Genomic DNA, 18019 nt, shown 5'->3' with positions numbered 1-18019 from the left:
TAAGGTTCAGGGTAGAGAACCGGGTGGTAGCCGGCTAGTAACAGTCTCTAAGGTTCAGGGTAGAGAACCGGATGGTAGCCGGCTAGTAACAGTGACTGAGGTTCAGGGTAGAGAACCGGGTGGTAGCCGGCTAGTAACAGTGACTAAGGTTCAGGGTAGAGAACCGGGTGGTAGCCGGCTAGTAACAGTGACTAAGGTTCAGGGTAGAGAACCGGGTGGTAGCCGGCTAGTAACAGTGACTAAGGTTCAGGGTAGAGAACCGGGTGGTAGCCGGCTAGTAACAGTGACTAAGGTTCAGGGTAGAGAACCGGGTGGTAGCCGGCTAGTAACAGTGACTAAGGTTCAGGGTAGAGAACCGGGTGGTAGCCGGCTAGTAACAGTGACTGAGGTTCAGGGTAGAGAACCGGGTGGTAGCCGGCTAGTAACAGTGACTAAGGTTCAGGGTAGAGAACCGGGTGGTAGCCGGCTAGTAAAAGTGACTAAGGTTCAGGGTAGAGAACCGGGTGGTAGCCGGCTAGTAACAGTGACTAAGGTTCAGGGTAGAGAACCGGGTGGTAGCCGGCTAGTAACAGTGACTAAGGTTCAGGGCAGGGTACTGAGTGGAGGCTGGCTAGTGGTGACTATTTAACTGTCTGATGGCCTGGAGATAGAAGCTGTTTTTCAGTCTCTGTCCCAGCTTTGAGGCACCTGTACCGTGTCTGCCTTCTGGAGGATAGCGGTGAGAACAGGCAGTGGCTATAGTCTCCTGTAGTCCACGATCAGCTAATTTGTTTTGTTGACATTGAGGGAGGTTCATTTCCTGGCACCACCTCCTCCAGTGCTCTCCTCTCCTCCCTGTCGCCGGTCTCGTCGGTAACCAGGACTACCACTGTTGTGTCATCAGCAAACTTGATGATTGAGTTGTGAGGCATGCGTGGCCATGCAGTAATACGTGAACAGGGAGTACAGGAGGGTGCTGAGCACAGTGTCTGTCTGGCCGTCTGCATCTCAGTCTCACAGTAACCCAACGGAATTGATTAAAGACATTCTCTGGAACTTTGGCGACTACATAAGTCTTTTTTAGTCTTCCCATTTTGGGCTGAATGTGTCAATGTGTCGTTCATACATTAATAACTTATGAGCAGAATTACTGTTTTACCTCAATTAACCACGAACTCCCTGGTTTGAAAGTGACTGTATTCTGTGACGTCATTTTGAGTACGGCAAGCTTGGGTCCCGTTGGCCAGCCCCCTAGCAACAGGAGTTCCAATCCCTTGCCATTTGAGTGACAGCTAGCAAGATGCAGATAGACCAGTTAGACCCTGTGTTATAGTCCACATATCTGCACACAGTGACGTAGAATGCTGTTTTCAGGGGACCCGTTGAGGCTTTCGAGCGCTACTTCAGAAATACTGACTGAAATTATACTAAAAGTTTGAGAGTGGATCTTTAATGGCACCGCTGCCTGGTCGTTCGTACCCGCCCAGCTCCGCTGGCTGGTCGTTCGTACCCGCCCAGCTCCGCTGCCTGGTCATTCGTACCCGCCCAGCACCGCTGCCTGGTCGTTCGTACCCGCCCAGCTCCGCTGCCTGGTCGTTCGTACCCGCCCAGCTCCGCTGCCTGGTCGTTCGTACCCGCCCAGCACCGCTGCCTGGTCGTTCGTACCCGCCCAGCTCCGCTGCCTGGTCGTTCGTACCCGCCCAGCTCCGCTGCCTGGTCGTTCGTACCCGCCCAGCTCCGCTGCCTGGTCGTACCCAGTTCTACTGCCTGGTTGTACCCAGTACTGCTGCCTGGTTGTACCCAGTTCTACTGCCTGGTTGTACCCAGTACTGCTGCCTGGTTGTACCCAGTACTGCTGCCTGGTTGTACCCAGTAGTCCTGCCTGGTTGTACCCAGTACTGGTTGAAAAGTCATGATCATGTTCAGGCTGAATGTACAAACAGCCAAATCAAATTCAGCAGTTATAAAACCTGTCCAACAGGTGTTGAAGCCTGGGGAACTATAGCCCCGCCCTCCCGCAATCTCCAATCTCTTATCTCCTGCTCAAATTCTTTTCTACAAGTCTATGAGGTGAATCAGAGATCAGAGTTGACAGGTTAATTATTCTCAGGTAGCCTAAGTTATTACTATAGTAACAGAGATCACATGACATCAGAAGCATTACATTTTTCTGTTAACTTTGCTGTTATATTTCATATAATATTCATCTATAAAGAGGCTGGGATTGTTACTGAGGAACATTCACATTGTCTGGCCTTATTGTCTAGTAGATGAGGAGAAAATGCTGTTGTCTGGTCTGAAACAGGGAGAGTCCAGCCAACTTTATAGAACAGAGGAGGCTGGTGGAGGGGAGCTACAGGAGGACAGGTTCATTGTAATGGCTGGAATGGAATAAGTGCAACAGAGTCAACCGTGTGGTTTTCATTTGTTTGATGTGTTTAATACCATTCCATTACAGCCATTACAACAAACCCGTCCTCTTAAACCTCCTCCCACCAGCCTCCTCTGCTACACACACACACTGGCCAACTCTGCTCACAGGCCAACTCTGCTCACAGGCCAACTCTGCTCACAGGCCAACTCTGCTCACAGGCCAACTCTGCTGCTGTGTGTCCAACAAAACCCACTGACTCCAAGTTTCCCCCTGCCCCACACACACACACAGACACACACACACACACACACACACACACACACACACCACTGTCCATGTCAACTATAACAGACACTAGACAGGACAAACCCACAGCCAGCTTTTAATTTGATTTATTTAAATAGGTGTTGTCCGACCAAACTCGGACAACGCTGGGCCAATTGTGCGCCGCCCTATGGGACTCCCAATTAAGGCCGGATGTGATACAGCCTGGATTCGAACCAGGGACTGTAGTGACGACTCTTGCACTGAGATGCGGTGCCTTTAGACCGCTGCGCCACTCGGCAGCCTAAAGGCTAATCACAAGCTACATGAGGCATGGGGCATGAGGCACCTTTACCTTAAGAGGATAGTTCAGGACTTCCCAGACGAGGCCCTTTATCTAGATCCCCAGACGAGGCCCTTTATCTAGATCCCCCGACGAGGCCCTTTATCTAGATCCCCCGACGAGGCCCTTTATCTGGATCCCCCGACGAGGCCCTTTATCTGGATCCCCGACGAGGCCCTTTATCTAGATCCCCCGACGAGGCCCTTTATCTAGATCCCCCGACGAGGCCCTTTATCTAGATCCCCCGACGAGGCCCTTTATCTAGATCCCAGACGAGGCCCTTTATCTAGATCCCCCGACGAGGCCCTTTATCTAGATCCCCCGACGAGGCCCTTTATCTAGATCCCCCGACGAGGCCCTTTATCTAGATCCCCCGACGAGGCCCTTTATCTAGATCCCCCGACGAGGCCCTTTATCTAGATCCCCCGACGAGGCCCTTTATCTAGATCCCCCGACGAGGCCCTTTATCTAGATCCCCCGACGAGGCCCTTTATCTAGATCCCCCGACGAGGCCCTTTATCTAGAACCCCGACGAGGCCCTTTATCTAGATCCCCCGACGAGGCCCTTTATCTGGATCCCCGACGAGGCCCTTTATCTAGATCCCCGACGAGGCCCTTTATCTAGATCCCCCGACGAGGCCCTTTATCTAGATCCCCCGACGAGGCCCTTTATCTGGATCCCCGACGAGGCCCTTTATCTGGATCCCCGACGAGGCCCTTTATCTAGATCCCCCGACGAGGCCCTTTATCTAGATCCCCCGACGAGGCCCTTTATCTGGATCCCCGACGAGGCCCTTTATCTAGAACCCCAAGTCAGATGAACTGGTGGATACCATTTTCTCTGCATTTAGTTTGAAGGCATTTGCTAAGCACCGTTAGCGCAATTGCTAAGCACCGTTAGCGCAATTGCTAAGCACCGTTAGCGCAATTGCTAAGCACCGTTAGCGCAATTGCTAAGCACCGTTAGCGCAATTGCTAAGCACCGTTAGCGCAATGACTGGAAGTTTATGGGAACAGCTAGCATCATGGACGTCACTAGGACCTGGCTTTCGGAGCTTTAGCCCAGAATCTTTTTGCGCTGCTGCAATGGTATAAAAGGAAAAAATGTACTCAACTGAATGAGCCACTTAGTTCATAGAGCTGTGGTTACCTGAAACTCCTGAAGTCATCCAACCTTGTAATCAGGGGTGTAGAGCTGCCTGAACTCATCCAACCTTGTAATCAGGGGTGTAGAGCTGCCTGAACTCATACAACCTTGTAATCAGGGGTGTAGAGCTGCCTGAACTCATCCAACCTTGTAATCAGGGGTGTAGAGCTGCCTGAACTCATCCAACCTTGTAATCAGGGGTGTAGAGCTGCCTGAACTCATCCAACCTTGTAATCAGGGGTGTAGAGCTGCCTGAAGTCATCCAACCTTGTAATCAGGGGTGTAGATCTGCCTGAACTCATCCAACCAGCAGAGTGACTCTGCACCACTTCTCAGAATTGTGTTGGCTCGCAAGATCCCGTAATGATAATATATAACAAACTGAATATAATAGCATGATCAAATCAAAGTTTATTATGTCAGGCTACGGTTAGATCCCAAAAACACCATGTCATTTCTTTAGGACAAATTTAGGATGATGGTGTTGAACTGTTGAATTTTTGTTTCTCATGCGGTGAGTGTGTTTAACGCCATCTGCTCTATAATGTGATTAGTTCGGCCCGGGTTCGCCACCCTTACTCACATCATTCAACACGATCAAAATGCATATTCCCATGAAACTGATTGGGGGATGAAAATGGTTGGCAATCAGCTTGGACGTTTCACCTGTAAAGCGTGAAAAGTTATAAATGTTCACAATTTGACAGTGATGATAAAGGTAGGTCTAACTTGGTGTTTTAGGATTTTAAAAAAACATTAAAATGTTCCTTTAACCACTGCCATTGGAATACAGTATGTGTTACCATGGACAGTCTTAAAATATTATTGTAACAGTAACCCCATATGGGGGTTACTGACCACCATCCATTGAATTCAGAATAATAAGTGGTGATTATCTGGCCTTGGGGAGAGAGAGAGCACAGCCCTGCAGGAGGAGCACACATCCCTGCAGGAAGGGCTGCTGGAGGAACACACAGCCCTACAGGAGGAGCACACAGCCCTGCAGGAGGAGCACACAGCCCTGCAAGAGGAACACACATCCCTGCAGGAAGGGCTGCTGGAGGAACACACAGCCCTACAGGAGGAGCACACAGCCCTGCAGGAGGAGCACACAGCCCTACAGGAGGAGCACACAGCCCTGCAGGAGGAGCACACAGCCTTGCAGGAGGAGCACACAGCCCTGCAGGAGGAACACACAGCCCTGCAGGAAGGGCTGCTGGAGGATCACACAGCCCTGCGGGAAGGGCTGCTGGAGGAACACACAGCCCTGCGGGATGAACACATCCCTGCAGGAGGAACACACAGCACTGCAGGAGGAACACACAGCCCTGCAGGAGGAACACAGCCCTGCTGGAGGAGCACACAGCCCTGCAGGAGGAGCACACAGCCCTGCAGGAGGAGCACACAGCCCTGCAGGAGGAACACACAGCCCTGCAGGAGGAGCACACAGCCCTGCAGGAGGAACACACAGCCCTGCAGGAGGACCACACAGCCCTCAAAGGAGCACACAGCCCTGCAGGAGGAGCACACAGCCCTGCAGGAGGAGCACACAGCCCTGCAGGAGGAGCACACAGCCTGCAGGGAGGGCTGCTGGAGGAGCACAGCCCTACAGGAAGGGCTGCAGGAAGAACGCACAGCCCTACAGGAAGGGCTGCAGGACGAACACACAGCGCTACAGGAAGGGCTGCAGGAAGAACACACAGCGCTACAGGAAGGGCTGCAGGAAGAACACACAGCGCTACAGGAAGAACACACAGCACTACAGGAAGAACACAGCGCTACAGGAGGATCACATCGCTACAGGAGGAACACACAGCGCTACAGGAGGATCACATCGCTAAAGGAGGAACACACAGCGCTACAGGAGGAACACACAGCGCTACAGGAGGAGAACACACAGCGCTACAGGAGGAACACAGCGCTACAGGAGGAACACAGCGCTACAGGAGGAACACAGCGCTACAGGAGGAACACACAGCGCTACAGGAAGGGATGCAGGAAGAACACACAGCGCTACAGGAAGAACACACAGCGCTACAGGAAGAACACACAGCGCTACAGGAAGGGCTACAGGTAGAACACACAGCCCTACAGGAAGGGCTACAGGAAGAACACACAGCCCTACAGGAAGAGCTACAGGAAGAACGCACAGCCCTACAGGAAGAGCTACAGGAAGAACACACAGCCCTACAGGAAGAGCTACAGGAAGAACACATAGCCCTACAGGAAGGGCTACAGGAAGAACACACAGCCCTACAAGAAGGGCTACAGGAAGAACACACAGCCCTACATGAAGAAATACAGGAAGAACACACAGCCCTACAGGAAGGGCTGCAGGAAGAACACACAGCACAAAAGGAAGGAATACAGGAAGAACACACAGCACAACAGGAAGGAATACAGGAAGAACACACAGCCCTACAGGAAGGGCTGCAGGAAGAACACAGAACAACAGGAAGGAATACAGGAAGAACACACAGCCCTACAGGAAGTGCTGCAGGAAGAACACACAGCACAACAGGAAGGGCTGCAGGAAGAACACAGCCCTACAGGAAGGGCTACAGGAAGAATACACAGCCCTACAGGAAGGGCTGCAGGAAGAACACACAGCCCTACAGGAAGAATACACAGCCCTACAGGAAGGACTGCAGGAAGAACACACAGCCCTACAAGAAGAACACACAGCCCTACAGGAAGGGCTGCATGAAGAATACACAGCACAACAGGAAGGGCTGCATGAAGAATACACAGCACAACAGGAAGGGCTGCAGGAAGAACACACAGCGCTACAGGAAGAACACACAGCGCTACAGGAAGAACACAGCGCTACAGGAAGAACACACAGCGCTACAGGAAGAACACACAGCGCTACAGGAAGGGCTGCAAGAAGAACACACAGCCCTACAGGAAGGGCTACAGGAAGAACACAGCCCTACAGGAAGGGTTGCAGGAAGAACACACAGCCCTACAGGAAGAAAACACAGCGCTACAGGAAGAACACACAGCCCTACAGGAAGGGCTACAGGAAGAACACACAGCCCTACAGGAAGGGCTGCAGGAAGAACACACAGCCCTACAGGAAGGACTGCAGGAAGAACACACAGCCCTACAGGAAGGGCTGCAGGAAGAACACACAGCACAATAGGAAGGGCTGCAGGAAGAACACACAGCGCTACAGGAAGGGTTACAGGAAGAACACACAGCGCTACAGGAAGAACACACAGTGCTACAGGAAGGGCTACAGGAAGAACACACAGCGCTACAGGAAGGGCTGCAGAAAGAACACACAGCGCTACAGGAAGAACACACAGCCCTACAGGAAGGGCTACAGGAAGAACACACAGCCCTACAGGAAGGGCTGCAGGAAGAACACACATCACAACAGGAAGGGCTGCAGGAAGAACACACAGCGCTACAGGAAGGAATACAGGAAGAACACACAGAGCTACAGAAAGGGCTACAGGAAGAACACAAAGGGCTAAAGGAAGAACACACAGCGCTACAGGAAGAACACACAGCCCTACAGGAAGGGCTACAGGAAGAACACACAGCCATACAGGAAGGACTGCAGGAAGAACACACAGCGCTACAGGAAGGGCTACAGGAAGAACACACAGCGCTACAGGAAGAACACACAGCGCTACAGGAAGGGCTACAGGAAGAACACACAGCGCTACAGGAAGAACACACAGTGCTACAGGAAGGGCTACAGGAAGAACACACTGCGCTACAGGAAGAACACACAGCGCTACAGGAAGAACACACAGCCCTACAGGAAGGGCTACAGGAAGAACACACAGCCCTACAGGAAGGGCTGCAGGAAGAACACACATCACAACAGGAAGGGCTGCAGGAAGAACACACAGCGCTACAGGAAGAACACATAGCTCTACAGGAAGGACTGCAGGAAGAACACAGCCCTACAGGAAGGGCTACAGGAAGAACACACAGCCCTACAGGAAGGGCTGCAGGAAGAACACACAGCGCTACAGGAAGAACACACAGCCCTACAGGAAGGACTACAGGAAGAACACACAGCCATACAGGAAGGGCTGCAGGAAGAACACACATCACAACAGGAAGGGCTACAGGAAGAACACACAGCGCTACAGGAAGAACACACAGCGCTACAGGAAGGGCTACAGGAAGAACACACAGCGCTACAGGAAGAACACACAGCCCTACAGGACGAACACACAGCCCTGCAGGAAGAACACACAGCCCTGCAGGAAGAACACACAGCGCTGCAGGAAGAACACACAGCGCTGCAGGAAGAACACACAGCGCTGCAGGAAGAACACACAGCGCTGCAGGAAGAACACACAGCGCTGCAGGAAGAACACACAGCGCTGCAGGAAGAACACAAAGCGCTACAGGAAGAACACACAGCCCTACAGGAAGAACACACAGCGCTACAGGAAGAACACACAGCGCTACAGGAAGGGCTACAGGAAGAACACACTGAGCTACAGGAAGAACACACAGCGCTACAGGAAGGGCTGCAGGAAGAACACGCAGCGCTACAGGAAGAACACACAGCCCTACAGGACGAACACACAGCCCTGCAGGAAGAACACACAGCCCTACAGGAAGAACACACAGCCCTACAGGAAGAACACACAGCCCTACAGGAAGAACACACAGCCCTGCAGGAAGAACACACAGCCCTGCAGGAAGAACACACAGCCCTACAGGAAGAACACACAGCCCTACAGGAAGAACACACAGCCCTACAGGAAGTACACACAACGCTACAGGAAGGGCTGCAGGAAGAACACACAGCGCTACAGGAAGAACACACAGCGCTGCAGGAAGAACACACAGCGCTGCAGGAAGAACACACAGCGCTGCAGGAAGAACACACAGCGCTGCAGGAAGAACACACAGCGCTACAGGAAGAACACACAGCCCTACAGGAAGAACACACAGCGCTACAGGAAGAACACACAGCCCTACAGGAAGAACACACAGCCCTACAGGAAGAACACACAGCCCTACAGGAAATACACACAGCCCTACAGGAAATACACAGCCCTACAGGAAGTACACACAGCCCTACAGGAAGTACACACAGCCCTACAGGAAGTACACACAGCCCTACAGGAAGAACACACAGCCCTACAGGAAGTACACACAGCCCTACAGGAAGGGCTGCAGGAAGAACACACAGCGCTACAGGAAGAACACACAGCGCTGCAGGAAGAACACACAGCGCTACAGGAAGTACACACAGCGCTACAGGAAGTACACACAGCGCTACAGGAAGTACACACAGCCCTACAGGAAGAACACACAGCGCTGCAGGAAGAACACACAGCCCTACAGGAAGAACACACAGCCCTACAGGAAGAACACACAGCCCTACAGGAAGAACACACAGCCCTACAGGAAGAACACACAGCCCTACATGAAGAACACACAGCCCTACAGGAAGTACACACAGCCCTACAGGAAGTACACACAGCCCTACAGGAAGTACACAGCCCTACAGGAAGTACACACAGCCCTACAGGAAGTACACACAGCCCTACAGGAAGTACACACAGCCCTACAGGAAGAACACACAGCCCTACAGGAAGTACACACAGCCCTACAGGAAGTACACACAGCCCTACAGGAAGTACACACAGCCCTACAGGAAGTACACACAGCCCTACAGGAAGTACACACAGCTCTACAGGAAGTACACACAGCCCTACAGGAAGAACACACAGCCCTACAGGAAGAACACACAGCCCTACAGGAAGAACACACAGCCCTACAGGAAGAACACACAGCCCTACAGGAAGAACACACAGCCCTACAGGAAGCACACACAGCCCTACAGGAAGAACACACAGCCCTACATGAAGAACACACAGCCCTACAGGAAGTACACACAGCCCTACAGGAAGTACACACAGCCCTACAGGAAGTACACACAGCCCTACAGGAAGTACACACAGCTCTACAGGAAGTACACACAGCCCTACAGGAAGTACACACAGCCCTACAGGAAGAACACACAGCCCTACAGGAAGAACACACAGCCCTACAGGAAGTACACAGCCCTACAGGAAGAACACACAGCCCTACAGGAAGAACACACAGCCCTACAGGAAGTACACACAGCCCTACAGGAAGTACACACAGCCCTACAGGAAGTACACACAGCCCTACAGGAAGGGCTGCAGATTAAGTTTAATACATGTGGCAAAGTAGATAATGACTCTGGTCTCTATAAAAACAAATTAAATCATTGAAAATACTACACCAGAATAATTTAGCTACAATAGAGGATCAATAGTTTATTTTTAAATCGCTGTAGATTGTGTTGTCACATTATGAGCATTTAGGCCTCGTCTACAGTCGGGATTCCTGCAATTCGGCGGCAAATATAAAACAGATGATTGATGAGTTGATGATGATTGATTGAGTTGATGATGATTGATGAGTTGATGATGATTGATGAGTTGTCGCTGTCAGTGAACAGCACCTAGAAGGTATTTCGCAATATTTTAAAAATACAATTGCGGGAAGAATATGTTTGAATAGATGAGTGGCACTGGAAAGTTGGACTATAATGACCTCCTCGTATTGTTGGCCTGAGATCTGTGTCCACTCGTTTCATTGGCCTATGCTATTGGTCGCCTTCAAGACATTGGTCGTTGGTTTTATTGATCTCAGTATTTAAACGTCAGAGTAGCTTGTCATTTTGATAATGTGTGTGGTATGAACAAAAATATTGTAACGTCTCCAATAACTGGTGACAGCCCACAGCCCTGGCTTGCATGCTAGTGGTTCCTGTAGACTTCCAGTCATTGCGGTAACACCAGTTAGCATTGACTCGCAAAACTGTCTTCTTCCTTCATACTGGAAGCAGATAGCCTAAATAAAGAAAATGGCATGCAGGAGTTCATCTGACTGGGGGAAGTAGATAAAGGACATCTCCACTGTTCATTTCAACTTCTGTTGAATTTATTTTGAATTGACGTGGAAACAACGTTGACTCAACCAGCGTGTGTCCAGCGGGTCATTGCCAAAATCCTGAACTATCCCTTTAAGCTCATAAGGACATTAGCCCACATAACATATAGCCTAATGTTTTCTCAATGTTTGCTCAAATGAATAGAACATTTTAGAAATGTTAGTCTTTCTGTCCCTGCGGCTATAATGACCAGTCAGGCTTATTCCGAAGGGGTCGGCGTACACGTTGTAGGCTACCTGTCATTCTCAATAGACTAGGACCACATTTGCGTACTTACATTTCCTGTAGACTCAGAAAGGCATTGATTATTCCCAACGAAACCTCCATCAAACGTCTCGACTCATCCATGGAAACGTCATTCCGTCCATTTCTGATCGTCAACCTTTACAGATGATTAATTAACGTGACCCGCCGAACAGCAGCTCGATTACAGATCAACTTCAGAGAGAGAAGACGAAGAAGAAGCAGAGAGCGACGGAGAGGAACGACAATCCCTTTGCGCGCGTCCGTGCCGTGAGCGGACAGAGCAGAGCCAGGGTAACCGCGCATTCCCGTGCCGCTCGTCCTCTGTTACGGTCAATTATACGCGGCTCATTGCAACCTATGAGGTTGTACGTGGCCATACGTGCGGTCAATCAGTTTAAATTAATGTATAGATCTCAAACAGTGCTCAAAGTTTGAGCCAAGAACAGAAGTAAAGGTTTAAAAGATGAATAAAAAGACAGACTGCATGACTTAAATGACAAAGGATGTATTGTTTTCATATTTAATGAGGGTTGAACACTGCAGAGTGATGCCGAAGCCTAGGACTACCTGAGGCCTACCTGAGGCCTACCTGAACACTCCAGAGAAATGTTTAGGTGTTGAATCACTGACGAGCATCAGGCTATAACCTGTACCAGCGATATCAACAGGATTATACAACACTGACTAACAGAGATGTTTATAGCCCTAAACATTAACGATAAGTCCCAGTGTCATCTAAAAACCTATGAGGCAGTCAGAGAGTTCAACACCACAGACAGGCACCCTAGGAAGTAGACAGGAGAGGTGTAGGGCGATGGGTTGGGCATTGCCTGAGTCATGTTTAACTGTTCAATTGCAGGAAGCAAGCTTTGACACAGCTAAACAAATCATTCTGGAGCTTGCCGTGGCTGTATAGGCCTAAATGTAACGGTTGATGGGGGAAACAGCAGAAATGGGGTCTTGAACCATCGAGTTGAGGTCACAGGGCAACTACACTGCCTCCTGTGCCTTAATGACATGATTGAATAATGGTCGTTACACCCAGCACTCCGTTATGATATGATTACATGACAGGCTGTCAAAACAAGGTCACAGAGAACTGGACTAGGAGAATCACAGCTTATACACTGTGTGTGTGTGTGTGTGTTTTACACGCTGTGTGTGTGTGCTTTACACACTGTGTGTGTGTGTGTGTGTGTGTATTTACAGTGCCTTGAAAAAGTATTCGGCCCCCTTGAACTTTGCGACCTTTTGCCACATTTCAGGCTTCAAACATAAAGATATAAAACTGTATTTTTTTTGTGAAGAATCAACAACAAGTGGGACACAATCATGAAGTGGAACGACATTTATTGGATATTTCAAACTTTTTTAACAAATCAAAAACTGAAAAATTGGGCATGCAAAATTATTCAGCCCCTTTACTTTCAGTGCAGCAAACTCTCTCCAGAAGTTCAGTGAGGATCTCTGAATGATCCAATGTTGACCTAAATGACTAGTGAGAGAGAGAGGCGTATTTTACCAAGTACATTGACTGAGAACACATGATCTACATCAATGACCTGGGGAAATAGTTACAAATATAATAACATCTTATTTATCATTTTTACTAGGATTAAATGTCAGGAATTGTGGAAAAACTGAGTTTAAATGTATTTGACTAAAGTGTATGTAAACTTCCAACTGTATATACAGGAAGTACCAGATCAATGTGGAGCTATATACAGGGAGTACCAGATCAATGTGGAGCTATATACAGGGAGTACCAGTACCAGATCAATGTGGAGCTATATACAGGGAGTACCAGTACCAGATCAATGTGGAGCTATATACAGGAAGTACCAGTACCAGATCAATGTGGAGCTATATACAGGAAGTACCAGATCAATGTGGAGCTATATACAGGAAGTACCAGATCAATGTGGAGCTATATACAGGGAGTACCAGATCAATGTGGAGCTATATACAGGGAGTACCAGTACCAGATCAATGTGGAGCTATATACAGGAAGTACCAGTACCAGATCAATGTGGAGCTATATACAGGGAGTACCAGATCAATGTGGAGCTATATACAGGAAGTACCAGTACCAGATCAATGTGGAGCTATATACAGGGAGTACCAGATCAATGTGGAGCTATATACAGGGAGTACCAGATCAATGTGGAGCTATATACAGGGAGTACCAGATCAATGTGAAGCTATATACAGGGAGTACCAGATCAATGTGGAGCTATATACAGGAAGTACCAGTACCAGATCAATGTGGAGCTATATACAGGGAGTACCAGATCAATGTGGAGCTATATACAGGGAGTACCAGATCAATGTGGAGCTATATACAGGGAGTACCAGTACCAGATCAATGTGGAGCTATATACAGGGAGTACCAGTACCAGATCAATGTGGAGCTATATACAGGGAGTACCAGTACCAGATCAATGTGGAGCTATATACAGGGAGTACCAGATCAATGTGGAGCTATATACAGGGAGTACCAGTACCAGATCAATGTGGAGCTGTATACAGGGAGTACCAGTACCAGATCAATGTGGAGCTATATACAGGAAGTACCAGTACCAGATCAATGTGGAGCTATATACAGGGAGTACCAGTATCAGATCAATGTGGATCTATATACAGGGAGTACCAGTACCAGATCAATGTGGATCTATATACAGGGAGTACCAGTACCAGATCAATGTGGATCTATATACAGGGAGTACCAGTAACAGATCAATGTGGATCTATATACAGGAAGTACCAGTACCAGATCAATGTGGATCTATATACAGGGTGTACCAGTACCAGATCAATGTGGATCTATGTACAGGGAGTACCAGTACCAGATCAATGTGGAGCTATATACAGGGAGTACCAGTAACAGATCAATGTGGATCTATATACAGGAAGTACCAGTACCAGATCAATGTGGAGCTCTATACAGGGAGTACCAGTACCAGATCAATGTGGAGCTATATACAGGGAGTACCAGATCAATGTGGAGCTATATACAGGGAGTAGCAGTACCAGATCAATGTGGAGCTATATACAGGGAGTACCAGTACCAGATCAATGTGGAGCTATATACAGGGAGTACCAGATCAATGTGGAGCTATATACAGGGAGTACCAGATCAATGTGGAGCTATATACAGGGAGTACCAGTACCAGATCAATGTGGAGCTATATACAGGGAGTACCAGATCAATGTGGAGCTACAGTTGAAGTCGGAAGTTTACATTCACCTTAGCCAAATACATTTAAACTCAGTTTTTCACAATTCCTGACATTTAATCCTAGTAAAAAAATCCCTTTTTAGGCCAGTTAGGATCACCACTTTATTTTATGAATGTGAAATGTCAGAATAATAGCAGAGAGAATGATGAATTTCAGCTTTTATTTCTTTCATCACATTCCCAGTGGGTCAGAAGTTTATCAACACTCAATTAAATATTTGGTAGCATTGCCTTTAAATTGTTTAACTTGGGTCAAACGTTTCGGGTAGCCTTCCACAAGCTTCCCACAATAAGTTGGGTGAATTTTGGCCCATTCCTCTTGACAGAGCTGATGTAACTTAGTCAGGTTTGTAGGCCTCCTTGCTTGCACACACTTTTTCAGTTCTGCCAACAAATTTGCTATAGGATTGAGGTCAGGGCTTTGTGATGGCCACTCCAATACCTTGACTTTGTTGTCCTTAAGCCATTTTACCACAACTTTGGAAGTATGCTTGGGGTCATTGTCCATTTGGAAGACCCATTTGTGACCAAGCTTTAACTTCCTGACTGATGTCTTGAGATGTTGCTTCAATATATCCACATAATTTTCTGTCCTCATGATGCCATCTATTTTGTGAAGTGCACCAGTCCCTCCTGCAGCAAAGCACCCCCACAACATGATGCTGCCACCCCCGTGCTTCACAGTTGGGATTGTGTTCTTCGGCTTGCAAGCCTCCCCTTTTTCCTCCAAACATAACGATGGTCATTATGGCCAAACAGTTCTATTTTTGTTTCATCAGACCAGAGGACATTTCTCCAAAAAGTACCATCTTTGTCCCCATGTGCAGTTGCAAACCGTAGTCTGGCTTTTTTATGGCAGTTTTGGAGCAGTGGCTTCTTCCTTGCTGAGCGGCCTTTCAGGTTATGTCGATATAGAACTTGTTTTACTGTGGATATAGATACTTTTGTACCCGTTTCCTCCAGCATCTTCACAAGGTCCTTTGCTGTTGTTCTGGGATTGATTTGCACTTTTCACACCAAAGTACGTTCATCTCTAGGAGACAGAACGCGTCTCCTTCCTGAGCGGTATGACGGCTGCGTGGTCCCATGGTGTTTATACTTGCATAATCTTGTTTGTACAGTTGAACGTGGTACCTTCAGGCATTTGGAAATTGCTCCCAAGGATGAACCAGACTTGTGGAGGTCAACAATTGTTTTTCTGAGGTCTTGGCTGATTTCTTTTGATTTTCCCATGATGTCAAGCAAAGAGGCACTGAGCTTGAAGGTAGGCCTTGAAATACATCCACAGGTACATCTCCAATTGACTCAAATGATGTCAATTAGCCTATTAGAAGCTTCTAAAGCCATGACATCATTTTCTGGAATTTTCCAAGCTGTTTAAAGGCACAGTCGACTTAGTGTATGTAAACTTCTGACCCACTGGAATTGTGATTCATTGAATTATAAGTGAAATAATCTGTCTGTAAACAATTACTGGAAAAATTACTTGTGTCACGCACAAAGTAGATGTCCTAACTGACTTGCCAGAACTATAGATTGTTAACAAGAAATTTGTGGAGTGGTTGAAAAACGAGGTTTAATGACTCCAATCTAAGTATATGTAAACTTCCGACTTCAACTCTATATACAGGGAGTACCAGATCAATGTGCAACTGTATACAGGGAGTACCAGAAGGGTACTGGGGGGAAGTTCTCCCATGCTAACTCTAACAATCAAAAGTTTGGACACACCTACTCATTCCAGGGTTTTTCGTTATTTTTACAATTTTCACATTGTAGAATAGTAGTGAAGACATCAACACTATGAAATAACACATATGGAATCATGTAGTAACCAAATAAAGTGTTAAATCAAAATATATTTATATTCAAGATTCTTCAAATAGCCGCCCTTTGCCTTGATGACAGCTTTGCATTCTCTCAACCAGCTTTGAGGTAGTCACATGGAATGCTTCTGACCGGTACTGTTGTGAGGCTGGTTGGATGTACTGGCAAAAGCTCTAAAACAACAATGGAGGCGGTTTATGGTAGAGAAATGACCATTCAATTATTTGGCAATAGCTCTGGTGGGCGTTCCTGCACTCAGTATACAAATAGAACACTCCCTCAGAACTTGACACATCTGTGGAATTGTGTTATGACAAAACTGCACATTTTAGAGTCTCCTTTTATTTTCCCCCAGCACAAGGTGCACCTGTGTAATGATCATGCTGTTTAATCATCTTATTGATATGCCACACCTGTCAGGTGGATGGATTATCTTGGTAAATGGAGAAATGCTCACTAACGGGGATGTAAACAAACTTGTGCAAGACATTTTTTGTGCTTATGTAAAAATTATTTTATAAATATATATATATATATATATATATATACATATACATATATATATAAAAATATATTTTATTTCAGCTCATGAAACCAACACTTGACATGTGTGTTTATATTTTTGTTCAACGCAAAAAGTATGACATAACTGATCACATATAATATATATTACATATAAATCAGTTACTCCCCAACCCTGACTGTGTCCTAGCTTCCTTCCACTGCATTGTACTGTGTGTGTATGTAGTGTATGTAGTGTGTGTAGTGTATGTAGTGTGTGTAGTGTGTGTAGTGTATGTAGTGTGTGTAGTGTGTGGTGTGTGTAGTGTGTGTAGTGTGTGTGAATGCGTGTCTGCCTTTGAGTGTGTCATACAGTATCTCCCGTCTCTACATGGGGTCTACTCTATCTATATGTACATATTACCTACCCTACTACCAACACTGCTGTTACTGTCTATTATCTATCCTGTTGTCTAGTCTTTACCTCTAACTACATTATATTACCTCAACTAACCGTTACCCCCTGTGTATATTGCCTGGGTGCCGGTACCTCCTGTGTATATAACCTCGTTATTGTTATTGGTGTTACTTTTTATTTAGTATTTTACTATTTAGTATTTTACTAAATAAAAAAAAAGTTAACAATTATCTTAACTCTATTTCTTGAACTGCATTGTTGGTTTGTAAATAAGCAATTCACAGAAAGCTCTACTACACCCGTTGTGTTCGGCACACGTGACAAATTCAAATTGATTTGATTCTACTCCAGGGCAAAGTCTTCTGGTTTCCTCCCAGTTCTGTTTAATCCATTCATTTAAATTGATCACCCACATGGAGGACACAGCAGGCTAATCTAATCTGGGGTACACCACGTGCTCCCACGCTCCCAGACTACGTGTATGTGTGTGTGTGTGTTCATATATGTGTGTGTGTGTGTGTGTGTGTATTGGGAATAGGATTCCATTTGGGACACGGCCTAATAGTCTCTAGCCTGCATCTGACTGCTGACCTAGGATCAGTTAGCTTGCTGGTCACAGGAAGCTTGTCTACAGGGTAATGGGCCTGCATCTGACTGCTGACCTAGGATCAGTTAGCTTGCTGGTCACAGGAAGCCTGGTCCTATTAACACTGTA

The 18019-nt window shown here is 47.4% G+C and overlaps 1 protein-coding gene across 1 annotated transcript in view; it reads right to left on the bottom strand.

Annotated features, from left to right (window-relative positions):
• Positions 1 to 11605, bottom strand: part of LOC110509476 (thrombospondin type-1 domain-containing protein 1) — a 75182-nt gene extending 63577 nt beyond the window's left edge. The window contains exon 1 of the mRNA XM_036967921.1: positions 11352 to 11605. The gene's annotated coding sequence lies outside the window, so the exon portion shown is untranslated. The remainder of the gene's footprint in view (positions 1 to 11351) is intronic.
• Positions 11606 to 18019: the final 6414 nt, after the last annotated feature.

Source organism: Oncorhynchus mykiss, chromosome Y (genome assembly GCF_013265735.2).
Source record: "Oncorhynchus mykiss isolate Arlee chromosome Y, USDA_OmykA_1.1, whole genome shotgun sequence".
NCBI classification, from domain to species: Eukaryota; Metazoa; Chordata; class Actinopteri; order Salmoniformes; family Salmonidae; genus Oncorhynchus; species Oncorhynchus mykiss.
This window is presented reverse-complemented; position numbering and strand designations above follow the sequence as displayed.